Source organism: Temnothorax longispinosus, chromosome 10, assembly GCF_030848805.1.
Source record: "Temnothorax longispinosus isolate EJ_2023e chromosome 10, Tlon_JGU_v1, whole genome shotgun sequence".
Lineage (NCBI taxonomy): Eukaryota > Metazoa > Arthropoda > Insecta > Hymenoptera > Formicidae > Temnothorax > Temnothorax longispinosus.
In genome coordinates this window covers 11,457,475-11,471,164 of record NC_092367.1, presented here as the reverse complement: position 1 = coordinate 11,471,164, position 13,690 = coordinate 11,457,475, and the positions used below count along the sequence as shown (strand labels likewise).

The window sequence follows — 13,690 nt, the reverse complement described above, 5'->3', positions numbered from 1 at the left end:
TGTTATTTATTTCTATCTTTCTCCGCTTTCTGCTGAGCATTAAGGATGTTCTGGCGTTAACTTTCTAACATTGACAATATCCTGAAAATTTAATATATTGTTTCTATTTATTATTTAAACATGTGTGCAAAACCTGAAACCGATCCTCTGACCGGTTCACAAGTTATTCGATTTTTTAATTTTGCATGTGTTCTTATAGAATATAGCATCATATTTCCACTAATATAAACGAAATTATATAGAAACACTATTGTCAATATTCTGAAATTTTTTTTATGTATAAATATTGTAAAATACTGAGCAACGCGTTTCTAAAAAAAGTTGATATCGATTGATTATCTCGTTCTTGAGCTATTAATAAAAAAGCAATGCAAAATTTAGAAAATAGGCTATGATACACACTTTGACTACCGAAACGTGGCAACAGTGTAACTTAACCTGTATCTAATCTAACTCGCGTTGGAGCCGGGGGCAGGAGGGCTAACAAAAATATAAAAATAAACTAATGGAGTGCGGTGTTGCCTCTTTACCACTTTATATTAGACATTCTATTTTGATTTGTATAAAGGGCTACAAAGGTAAATATTATGCCAATGACATTTTTTTTACATATCTTATTTTTTTTTTAATATTATTCTTTGTCCTGTATATATTAAATATTACTAATATACACAACGTTTCTTCATTTCTTACAGTTGATTTCAGGTGAAATTCACATCTAAAAGTTCTTGCTGACAATCACAAAATTTGCAAAATATGCAATATATTCATTTGTACCCTTACGAAAAAAACACCCAAGATTTTGGTGCTTACACCCAACTTTGGGTGTTTACACTCCATTTTCGGTGTCAACGCCTAAATTTTCAGTGTTAACACCGACATTTGAATGTCGACACCCAAAGTTTCGGTGTCGACATTCAACTTTTGGTGTCGACACCCAAATTTTGGTGTTGTCACCCAAAGTTTCGGTGTCGACACTCAAATTTTGGTGTCGAAACCCAAAATTTCGGTGTCGACACTCAACTTTTGGTGTTGACACCCAAATTTTGGTGTCGACAATCGGGTTTCAGTGTTGACACCCAATTATAAAACAAAAGATAAAAATTATAAAATGCAAGGTTAAAACTTTAACTTATTATGAGGCCACATTATACGTATATCTAACTTTGAATTATATATATATATATATATATATATATATATATATATATATGGGGCATTCTCCGTGAAATCAGACACCCTCCCTGTCCAAAAATTGGGGTCACCTAAAAAATTCTTTCGGGGCTTATTTTATAGCTACACATATGTAGTTTTAGTTGAGCTGTGGCCTTTTGAAAAATCAACATGGCGGACCCCAATATGGTGGCCGAAGTCAGCGGGTAACGAGGTACAACAGATGAAATCGTTACTTGGAAGTTATAGACTGTCATAGAAAAATGTGTTAATGTGTTTATTTAGTAGTTAGCATTGAATTCATGGAAAAAATAAATTTTTAGTTTGTCCAAAACCAATATGGCGGTCAAATTATCCGTGAAATGCTAAAAAATAACTATTTCGTTCTTTAAAACATACAAACTGCGTTCAATTTTCATGAAAATTTATATCATGATACATTTTAAGATGTTGATCATAAATTAACAATTGGGACGTCGTATTTGAATATAACGAAACCCAATATGGCGGCTGTATATTCGAAAAATACTAAAAAATAATGACGTCGATATTCAAATCATACAGACTTGTTCTAATTATTATTAATTTGAATGTTACGGTATTTTTTAATTGCTTTTTTTATTTACTTTTTCAAATTTTTATGGATTTTTATTATTTTTTTATTTTTGACTATGATTTCGTTATTGCGGTGACAAAATTTGAACGTGGTTGATCAAATATGATTTTTCCAGTGAATACAGAATAATTTTTGAATAAGTAAGTGAAGGCAAGACAGGTAGTCTTTCGAGCCAGTGAAGGCAAGAGAGACAGACTGTCCAGCCAGTGAAGGCAAGAGAGACAGACTGTCCAGCCAGTGAAGGCAAGAGAGACAGACTGTCCGGCCAGTGAAGGTAAGAGAGATCCCGACTGTCCGGCCAGTGAAGGCAAGAGAGACAGATTGTCCGGCCAGTGAATACAGAATAATTTTTTTTCTTTGCTCGTCGTCGTCGTCGTCGTCGTCGTCGTCGTCGTCGTCGTCGTCGCGAAATAAAATATTCTCTGCTTTAAAAAAAAGACGTTTATATTAGTCGTTTATGCCTTCCAAAACTGAAAATAGCTGCTATATTTTTCAAACTTTTTTTGTTTTCAACTTTTTAATAAACAATGACCGACGGCTAAAACCTTTTGAAGGTCACTCAGTAGAGTGACCTTCACAACATATGTCAAGGTCAAGGTCATCGGAGAGGACGTCGCTATTATGCATAATTACCGAATTCTTATATGTATATGCAGGCGCAAAGACCGAAAACGCTCACTGAGCGAAAAAACCGACCACAACGCGTTCTGGGATATTCAAAAAGGCCAACGCGAAATTTGTATCGTGACACTTTCAAAAACGCTCACAACGCGTTCTGGCAATATGGAAATGCCACAACGCGTTGTGGACGCTTATTTATGCAGCCATACGCGATGTGATAAAAATAAAATTATAAAGAAACAAAATTATAAAGAAAATTAACCGCTAGCTTGCGGGGTAGCTTCTTTCCCGCCTACATAAGGCCAACTGTTAATTTTCTTTATAATTTTATTTTTAGCAAAACTATCAACATCGCGTCATGACTGTATCAATAAGCGTCCACAACGCGTTGTGGCATTTTCACATTGCTAAAACGCGTTGTGAGCGTTTTTGAAAGTGCCACGATAGGAATTTCGCGTTGTGGCCTTTTTGAATATGCCAGAACGCGTTGTGATCGATTTTTTCGCTCAGTGAGCGTTTTCGGTCTTTGAGCTTATGTATACAGATGTTCAAAATAAAGCGTTAAATTTTTATTTCGGAAACACGGAATTTTTGAGAAAAATTGTTTAGAAAGTTATCTGATTTTAAGGAGGAAATATTATGGCATTTATTGTTTTTTATTTGATGGAAGGTTTCAGGGTCATTTCATGGTTAACTTTGTTTTTTTTTTTAAGTAGGAACCTACGTTTTTTTATAATGGTAACATATTGTACGTAAAAAAAAAAAAATAACTTTTGTCTAAAAATTTTTTTATTTGCCTAATACTTTATGAGATATTCAAAGGAAACTTGGTAATTTTTTTAATATTTAGCTTGCGATATCTCGATAATTGGTTATTGACGGAAAAGTGGTATATGATTTTTTGATTTGATTTGATTTAGTCTCAAGAATATGTTGTTGCAAAAGTACCCCAACTTTTTCAGATACTTGGGTAAACATCTTGGAGCTTTCATGTATACACAAATATTTAAAAAAGTTGGTGTACTATTGCAACAACATATTATTGAGACTAAATGAAGGTGGTTCGGCGGTGGTACTGTGCCAGACTAGAGTCAAGCTCAACAGGGTCTTCTTTCCCCGCTACGTTTTCCAAGCCCGTTCCCTTGGCAGTGGTTTCGCCAGATAGTGGATAGGGACGGTGAGAATCTCGTTACGCCATTCATGCACGTCACTACGTAGATCGAAAGCGACTGTAAGTTATGCACAGTCACCCCGAACCCTATAACGCGATTGCAGGGTGGTTTACTGTCGGTGTTTGCAGCTAACACCCTGGAAGTGCTTGATAGAAGCTGTCTAGCAGCTCACTCACTTCGTAATCATGCACACTTACCGTATCTTCCGTCGCGTGATGCGTAGACCCCCAACTCTACGTGCCAACTCGCCCTGCACTACTACTTGTGGTTACGTCCGCCCGGTTATATAACGGGTTGTTATACCGTTAAACTCGTTCCAGTTAAGCCATGAGCCCTAGAGGACACGACGCGTAAGCGTACGGAGCTGACCGGATGTTAGGCCTAAACTCCGCATCTCACTCTCGCTCCTATATAGCACCAGAGACCTCGCCATGAGATCGTACGGGCGGTGAACGGTACATTCGTGCGCGGTACTCTCGTGCGCTCCGCCACCCAGTTTGCTAGATTCTCACAAGACCGGTACTTCTCCACTTTACGCTCATGAGACACATCTAACGCAGTTTTGCTGGACACTACTTGCGCGTCTACGACCACTGTCTCACTACCTTTAGCACGAGTCAGGTCGGAACGTCTCCGGGCGGCAGAGGTCGACGAGGCTACGTTCGCATCGACATACTCGCTCCTCTGTTGAAGGAAGCCTCCGATGACATAGATCGTTATGCCGCAGGCGTCTCCCTCTGTGCGTTCTGAAGCAACGCTGAACACAGTGAGCCGGCGTCTCACCAGCTTAAGAGAGTCCGTACTCCCGCAGTTTACCCGCGCTTGCTTGACGTTTTTTACGTTGACATTCAGAGCACTGGGCAGAAATAGCGTCAACACCCGCGAGGGTGATTCGGCATCAGAGCATGTAAAAAAAAAATTCTAAATTAAAAATATGTTATAAAGAAAACCTAAATACACTTAAATTTTCAATTTTGAACAGATCTGACGTTTAGTTTTCGAGATATTAAATCTCAAAGTTTAATTAACCCTTCGAGAACACACCTTTTTTTTCATTCACGGAGAACACTCTGGGTCAATCTGACCCTACACACACTTTGTTCGTCTACCATTTTAAATTGACGAGTGCGATCAGCTTGAAAAAATTCTTAGACGTACTTGGAACATTGTTAAATCAATTGATATAAATAAAAAGTGCCATTGGAATTATTTACATATTTAAAAAAATTCAAAAAAAATTTAAACAAAAATTTTTTTTTTGAATTTTTTTAAATATGTAAATAATTTCAACGGCACTTTTTATTTATATCAATTGATTTAACAATGTTCCAAGTACATCTGGGAATTTTTTTAAGCTGATCGCACTCGTCAATTTAAAATGGTCGACGATCAAAGTGTGTGTAGGATCAGATTGACCCAATGTGTTCTTTCGAAAAAAATGTTTTTTATAAAAAAAAATTTATTTTTTTTATGTTTAATATTTATGATTAGTTTAATGCTTTTCCCCGTAGGGCTTACAAAGCGTTTTTGTGAAGAACGTACCCAAACCTCTTACAATACATCCCCATATTACCTGGCCATTCGCGACCTCACAATCTTTATTTTCCCGCTCCCTCTCCGTACCCCTCTTTGCCCCTCTTCTTCTTCCTCTGCTTCCTCCGCGTTGTGTTCTTCTGTTCTCCTCCTTCCTGTCACGGTTCCTTCCTACTTGGCCCACTCTCTTTTCTTCTTACCTTCCTTTTCCTCATCCGAGTCCATGAGGAGCTTCTCCTCCATCCCTTTGGAGATCTCATCTTCCTCGGATCTTTCTGCGCTCCTGCAATCTTCGCTCTTCCTTTCTAGTCTTCTTTCTTTCTCTTCTCTTTCCCTATCCCTTCTTTCCACCAACTTGTCCTCATCTATCTTCACACCTATTCTGTTCTCCGCTCTCCTCCTTGCCTCCAGCACACGCCATTTCTCCTTCTCATCCCCCAGCCTCACTAATATCGTTAACCAGGCCCCTCTCTGGCCAATCACTCTCACCTCTCTTATCTCCACCTTCACCTTCAAACCTTCTGTGAATAGTTCCTTTACCTTTTCCCAATTTCATTCCTTCCCTTTCCATTTCTCCTTCTCGTTTCTTGCTCATTCCTTCTTTTCTCCCCTGCCCATCATTTCTTCTTCCCTGCCCTTTCTTCACTCTTATCCCTCTTCCTTTTCCCTCCGCTTTGCTCCATTCTTTCCACCTTTCTTCTCAGTCTCTTCATCTCCTCCTGCAGCTCTTCTATCTTCTCATCCTTCTTTTTACCATTTTCTTTCACCTCCCTCAGCATCTTCTTTACTTTTTCTTCCACAATCTCTTCCACCGCTTCTATTATTCTATTCCCCTTGCACTCCATCCTGGATTATCTGTAACATGTACATATACTTTACATTATTCTTCTTTTCTTTTCTCTACTTTTCTCTCCCTCTATTCTCTTTCTCCCTCTTCCTCCTTCTCTCTTTTACCCTTCCCCTACTTCTTATTTCTCACCCTCCCCTTTTCCTTCCATTTTTCCCCCTCCATTTCCATCATCCATTCTTCGCCTCCACCTTCTTCATCTAGCACCCACCCTACCGCTTCCTGCCAACTTCCACTTCCTACTTTCCATCTTCTGCATTTTTCCCATACATGCTTCCACGTTTCCTTCTTATATTCACACATCCTACATTTCTTCTTCTCTTCTCCCTCCCAATACCTGCTCTCTCTCCTCATTCCCTAATCTAAATCTCGCCACTTTTCTCCATCTGCTCTCACCATCTCTTCTCTGCTTTCTCCATCTCTTCTCCTGCGCCATGAACTCCTTTCTCAGTTCCTCTATTTCTTCTATCAACTTACTTCCCTGCTCCTTGAAGCCCTTCCTAAATTACTTGCTCATGGACCTGAAGTTCTTTCTCATCTCACCACGTACTCCCTCACGTCTCTCACACCTAACTCTGCTTCTGTTTTTGGAGATCTCGCCGATTATCTTGCTTCTCTTAACAATATCCTCCTTCTCCTCCACACTCTTATCTAACTCCTCTCTCTTCCTTTTCCATAGCTCTTCTATCGTTACCGTGCTTCCCGTGCTTCTCGTGCTACCCCTTCTAACTCTATCCTTCTCCTTCACTCTATCTATCACCTTCTTTCTCTCCATCTCGCTTTCCTTCCCTTCGTTCATCTCCTTCTACTCTACGTTTCGCTTTGCCCTCTACCTATTCTCTGTTCTATGCCCTGCCTCGGTCTGCCTACCGCTTCCCTATTTACCCACCGAGTCGCCCCTCTACTCACTAGCGTTCGCGCCCTACCACGAACCGTCCGCCTACCGAGTCGCTCCTCTACACCGTCTCTTGCTCTCGCCCTACCCAGCGCTACCGTACGCGTCTCTGCTCACCTAACGCGTCGCCCCTCTATCCCAGCTATTATTCGTGCCGTAACCTTTGTCCAAGCCCTGTCACCTTTTCTCCCTATACACCCCTCTCACGCCCCTCTCACCACTCTCTCCTTGCTCCTCCACACTCATTCACCTTTGCTTTTGCTCCTCCCTTCTCGCACGCTTTCGCTTTCCACAAACTCCTCTGGCACTTCTTTTTCTTCGCTTTCCACTCGCACACTCTCACACGCTGTCACCTCGATCGTACCGGAAAAGCTTTTTTATGTTTAATATTTCTGGCTAAAAATTTTTCTAGCAAAAGAAAAGGGTCAAATTGACCCTGGGTGTTCTTGAAGGGTTAAGGATGTATCGGAGGTACAATCTTAGATAAAAGTGCATGAAATTTGAAATACTTGAATATCTACGCCTAAGGGCTCAGTCACAATGAGAAAAATAAGGAATAAGATAAAGGAATAAGGAATAAGGCATGTTGCATCTCACTTTAATGTACGTGTACTAAAGTGAGATGCGACATTCCTTTATTCCTTATTCCTTTATCTTATTCCTTATTTTTCTCATTGTGACTGAGCCTTAACGTATATTAAATCTAGATGTAAGATACTTAAATGCAAGGGCGTCCACAGGGGGGGGCAAATGCCCCGTCTTGCCCCCCCCCCTGAAATCAGCAAAAATTAAGCATTGACCCGGGACCCGGGCAACTCACGCGAACCCGAAACTCGAATTCAAATACTGGTCACTGGATAGTGAGAGGTTAGTGGGGGACGCTCTCGTCTACTATACAAAATTGGCCTAGAGTCGGCTAGAGTAGAAACTCTTTACTAGAAACTGACCATTCGAAGGTTCCGTGTGATTGGTGCGCACACGCAAAATGGCAGCACCAATAAGAAACGTTGCTCACCAAGCGCAAACGTGCACATACTTATCGAGTCACGTATTTATTCCAGATGGCCAGTCTGTAGTATAAATATAGAGACATATATCTTATTTAATCTTATATCTCTATGGTAGTAAAGGTGGCCGAGCGCGGTGCGTACTTCTTACTAACCTCCCACTACCCGAGTTTCGGGTGACCGCGTCGCCCACGTCCTCAGGTTCAGGCATATATGCTGCGAAGTCCCAGATAGAAGATTACAGACAATAGAACATTTACTTAAGTCGTGAAGGCGGAAGATACGCGTTTAGTTTCAGCAACTTGGGACGCTGTATATTATCAAGAAGAGACCTTTTTGAAAAAGTCTTCTTGATAGCTCTTTTTAAAATATTATATTATAGGTATTATAATAAGTAATATAAAATATTCGAGCATGGACATACAAAACTTTTTTAAAATTATTATTATAGGTATTATAGGTAATATAAAATATTCGAGCATGGACATACAAAACTTTTTTAAAATTATTATTATAGGTAATATAAAATATTCGAGCATGGACATACGAAATTTTTTTAAAAAACCGAGGATAGAGACAAACGACCAGTCTGAAATTCCATCCTTGGCCTCGCTTTCCTCAACTTCCTCTACTTCTACTTGTTCATCGACTTCAACCATTCCTTCAGTTTCATCCAGCGTTACCATTAGCACCAACGTTTTTGATATCGGGCGATACATCGGCGCTATCTCAGACTTATCTTGCGAGAAAAAACTTGAAGTATTTATGAACACATGGATTCCGGAAAAAAACTTCAACTTCAAAAAAGTCAATGAAAAAAGGAACTTTTGATTCGAATGGCTACAGACATATGCTCCTTGGCTAGCATATTCTGAAGTTGTCGATGGTGCCTTGTGTAAATTTTGTGTCCTCTTCAAGCAAAAGGTCCGTCGAGGAATTCAAGGTTCTTTTATTTTGAAAGGGTTCAATAATTATAAAAATTTTAATGAGGCAGCACGAAATCATGTTCAATCCGAATGGCATAAACAAGCTATTTCGGATGGAACCAATTAGGTTCGATTGTACGAACAATAGTTTTCTGCGGAACTCATGACTTGGCTCTTCGTGGAAAAATGTCTAATGAAGGTAATTTCAAAGATCTTTTAAAGTTTCGAGTACAAGCTGGTGATTCGGTTTTAAGACAGCATTTGGAAGAAGGTGCACAAAATGCGCAATATACATCTGTTAGAACCGAGCATGAGATAATTGCAATTTGTGAAAGCATAATAGCAAATGATATTGTTTCAAAAGCTAATGTCTCCAAATGCTTCTCAATTCTAGCAGATGAAACCAGTGACATTGCTGGGGTAGAACAGCTTTCTTTAGGCGTTAGATTTACCGATTTTGAAAATTGCAAATTAATTATACATGAAGAGTTTCTTGGCTTTGTTGAGCTTAAAAAATTTGATGCTCAGTCTATTTCCGATGCTATTTTAGCGAAGTGCCAAAGCTTAAATTTAAACATGGCATATTGTGTAGGCCAAGGATATGATGGATGCTCTGCAATGGCGGGAAAAGAGAATGGCGTGAAGAGTATAATACAACGAAAGTACCCGAATATTCATTATGTCCATTGCTCGTCACACAGATTGAACTTGGTTGTCCATGATTTAAATAAATTAAGCGAAGTTAGGAATACTATAGGTACAATAAAAGAAATAATAAAATTTTTTAGGGAAAGTAATATTCGAAGACAACTGGTTCCTTCAATTCATATGCTTTGCGAAACACGCTGGTCCGAGAAGCACAAATCTATTGGCTTATTTAAAAAACATTTCGGAACAATATTGAAAAAATTGCTTGAAATTTCTGAAGGGTCCACTAGTGGAAAGCAAAAAGCTAATTGTTTATATTGTGTTGCAACTAGTCCAATATTTCTATTATGTCTATTTATAATATCAAAATATTCCGAAATATTAGGACCTATTACCGTATTACTACAAAATAAACAAATAAATTTGCTTGAATGTCAAAATCATATAAAACGTTTAATCTCTATACTTCATGAAGAACGGAATGAATTTAACAGTATTTTTATAGAATGCGAAAAGTTCAGCCGCTCGATTGGTGTTGAGATTAAAATACCACGGATTGTCTCAAGACAAACTAAAAGAGCGAACTATTCCACAGAAGATCCCAAAGAATACTATAAACTAGAGTCCTATATTAGTAGAGAGACGCAAACTTGTTCCTCCTTCTGATTGGTCGGTTATAGACCAATAGACAGCAGGGCGTACGATCACAAGATGGCGGCGGCGGCAGAGTGGGAATGCCCGCATTATACAACTGACAGTGTTGACTAAAGTTTATAAATGCATATATATTATTATTTCTTGTGATCAAGGTAAGTAGAAATATCTTTTCTGTGTTGTTAAATAACTGCAGAGGACTTTACTGACATTGTGGGTTGCTTATTTGTGCCCTGCACCATATATGCAGCATAATCTTTTCATCCGTGTCGGATTCTTATTATAATTCGTTTATTATATCTATTTCAGATAAGGCACTGTTCAGTTAGTGGCTGTAATGTAAAGAAAAAGCAAGGCCTTATATTGTTTAAATTTTCAAAAAAACCAAAAAGGCGTGCAAAATGGATTTTATTAATGAATAACCGTCCAAATTGGCAACCTTATACAAATAGCACAGTTTGCGAAGTATGGATTACTATGTGTTTCTACTGCTGTTAATAAATTTTCTGCTAATAAATTAATCGTACCCTTTTTTTAATGTTTAGATGCATTTTGGCTATATGCAGAGTATATTATTTGTATTATGCTCTCTGGCAGGGTATTTTTATTTTATTTTTATTTTTACATATTTTAAGACTGATAAACCACTAATGTAAATTTACATAAAATAAAGAATATATTGTGAAAATAATAATTTATTTCAAAATTAGAACAATTATACAATTTTATATATGTATATAGTGATTTGCATTAATATATTCGGACATTTAACAAAAAATATATTTTTGTATAAATTACATCTACATATGAATTAAATTATAACTTTAATAGTTCAATATTTTGTAGGGTATCATTTTGTGCTTCAACTTACTAAAAGAACAACATTTCTTACATAAATATACGGATTAATTTTTTTCAAGTATTATGATGTCCGAATATTAATGCGAGGCACTGTATTATTACATTATAAATTATAAATATACAATTAGTCCGTTTATAATTATGTTATAGACAGAACGAGCCCAAAACACTAAGACTCTTTACAAACTTCTTTATAGCTCAAAACCTTTAGCAAGCGCTTGCCAACGTATAGCTCCTGCTTCATTAGGTGTATCTCACAAACCATTTTTTCAAAAGTAGCAAAGTCACTGTTATACTCCTCTTGAAGATTTTTTAATTTTTCTTCCATTATTCTGGTCTGGAATTTGAGATACTGTATTTCATCCGCCTTAGACGATGGAGCAAAGATGAGATTTAAATTGGAGCTCTGCAGAAAGATCAAGGTTAAGTAACAGTACTAGAGTCGACGGATATTTGTAATTTATTTGAGATAAAAAAAACTGAATTTACCTCACACATATTCAGAAATGGACCAGCAGGTTCGCCGATATGACAGTGAAACAACTTGCTCTTTCTCCCTGCACAAAAGAAAATTATTGAAAAGCGTAAAACTTGGTAGGAGCCTAACCTCAAACGAGCAACAAGTCTCTCAATATTCAAAAATGTCACGTTCGATGCATTTCATTATTTCACTTCTTACATAAAAATTGATGTAATGTCGATACAGGTATTGAACTGTAACTAAGAATAAATACTTCCTTTAGTAAACAGCACTGATTGCGCTGGCTAAAAGTAGAAACACCATGGGCTAGATAGTGACGGCAGCAAGGTGGGGGTACGATCACAAGATGGCGACGGCAGCAAAGTGGGGGTAAAGTTTGCGTCTCTCTACTAATATAGGACTCTACTATAAACTAAGTCTGTTTTTACCATATATAGATTCGCTTATAAGTTCGTTAACTATTAGATTTTCTGAAGAAAATTCAAGTATTTTTAATCTTTTCCGATTGTATCCTTCCACTTTCAAAACCATGACCCGTGAGCAGAGCAAGCAGTTGTTATTAGAGATTGATGAGAGTGGTGACCTACTTAATGAAGGTCTTGTATGGCATAAAATAATAAATGACTCTAAAATATCTACTCTGGACGATATGCTTATTGCTGCCAAATTTGTGCCTGCAATTCAAGCTGTGCTTTTAAAATCGCTATCGTTGCCTGTTACGACAGCAACAATAGAGAGATCATTTAGTACCTTACGGCGTGTTAAGACATGGTTGCGCTCAACAATGTCTGAATCAAGACTCAGTGGTCTTTGTATGTTAAGCGTCCATAGGCAAAGGATTGTAAATAACGAAGAAAGCTTTATCACCCAAGTGATAGACAAATTTGGTCAAGATGATAGAAGATTAGTTTTTTTGTTTGACCAAAATTGAAAAAATAAAAATGGTTAAAGTCATATGTAAAAAAAGTTAATAAATAAAATAAATTATAAGTATTTTAAATCTAGAAGTAACATTTTGAATCATGCCCCGCCCTGGAAAAAATCCTGTGGACGCTCTTGCTTAAATGATAGTAGGAATCTTATTTTTACTCCTAGAAAGGTATTTTTTACTTTACAAATGTTTTTTCCAGTATTATTTGTGATTTTTGTAATTTATGAGCCTAAACTTTTGGCAGTGAAAATACCCTGATTTCAACTTTATAACGTCAAATTATTTCAAAGCGAAAGACATTATTCAGCAGTGCTGATAAACAAATGTGACTTTAATAACGTCAAAAAAGATAAATATGTATCATATAAACGATAATTTTGAATATTATTTATTATAAACATTGTTATGTGACTCTTAAAAGAGACGTGACAACGATTCACGTAGGTTGGCAGCCTTGCACAGTACCAAAACAGTGCGAGACTTGATGCGAGCTGCGAGGTGCGAGGTTATGTCTGTTCGTTTACATTTTTACAATAATCCCGCTATGTTTCTCATTTCCCCTTTCTATCTCTTCACGAGTGCAACGGAGACAAAAAGTTAGCTAGAAGTAGTAGAAGGCATAGATAATACGTGTAGCGACAGCCATAGGTTATGCTTCGTTTGCCCAGCTGCGTGCGACGTTGCCGCGCTTTCACGAGCCATCGAGATACATTCGTGCCGACAGCACACGTATCTCAAGTTATACGTTATTTCTTTAAAACGGTGTAGTGAAGACACGTGAAACTTGGCAGATATTTTCATCTCGTCGTATACTAGATGTACAAAAAAATTCAAAATATTATTAGCGTTTCTTCAACATTTTTTTAGCTATTTTATCCGTCAAAATCGTCTCTTCCCATAAGAATACTTGTAAAATCAGTGAAACGTAAAATCGTTATATCTCAGCAACTGTTTAGTGGCGTCGTTTCTACTTTTTTGTAGCACATCAGGAAGACTAAAAGAACATTCTCACAAATTTTTATCCACTTGGTAGCGTTTTGAAAATAGGTCCGATACATCCTTAAATCTCAAAGGCATTTTTAACATAGGTTTTATGGGAACGTGTACCGAAAGATACATTTTTCAAGAATTTTACTTATTGTAAAGAAACAAGTTCAAAAAACTGAAACGAATATTTGTTTGCGTCTTCTAGCACTTGTTTAATAAGACAAAACGATGTTGACGTGTAATAAGTCCAAAAATTCAATCAAAACTTGATGACGTGTCGTGTTTTTTGGCGGCCTTTCGATCAGCTGTACGCAATGGCAACGCCGCCGCACAGTGGG

General features: G+C 37.6%; 1 protein-coding gene and 1 long non-coding RNA gene across 9 annotated transcripts in view; one reads left to right on the top strand and one right to left on the bottom strand.

Moving 5' to 3' along the window:
- Positions 1-13,690, top strand: part of Rhogef2 (Rho guanine nucleotide exchange factor 2) — a 250,749-nt gene that overhangs the window by 96,950 nt on the left and 140,109 nt on the right. The window lies entirely within an intron of this gene.
- LOC139820941 (uncharacterized) lies at positions 10,770-11,770 on the bottom strand. Its single transcript, XR_011734136.1, has 3 exons — positions 11,633-11,770; positions 11,443-11,510; positions 10,770-11,359 (listed from the first exon to the last, which is right to left on the bottom strand). It is a non-coding gene; the product is annotated as an uncharacterized lncRNA (long non-coding RNA).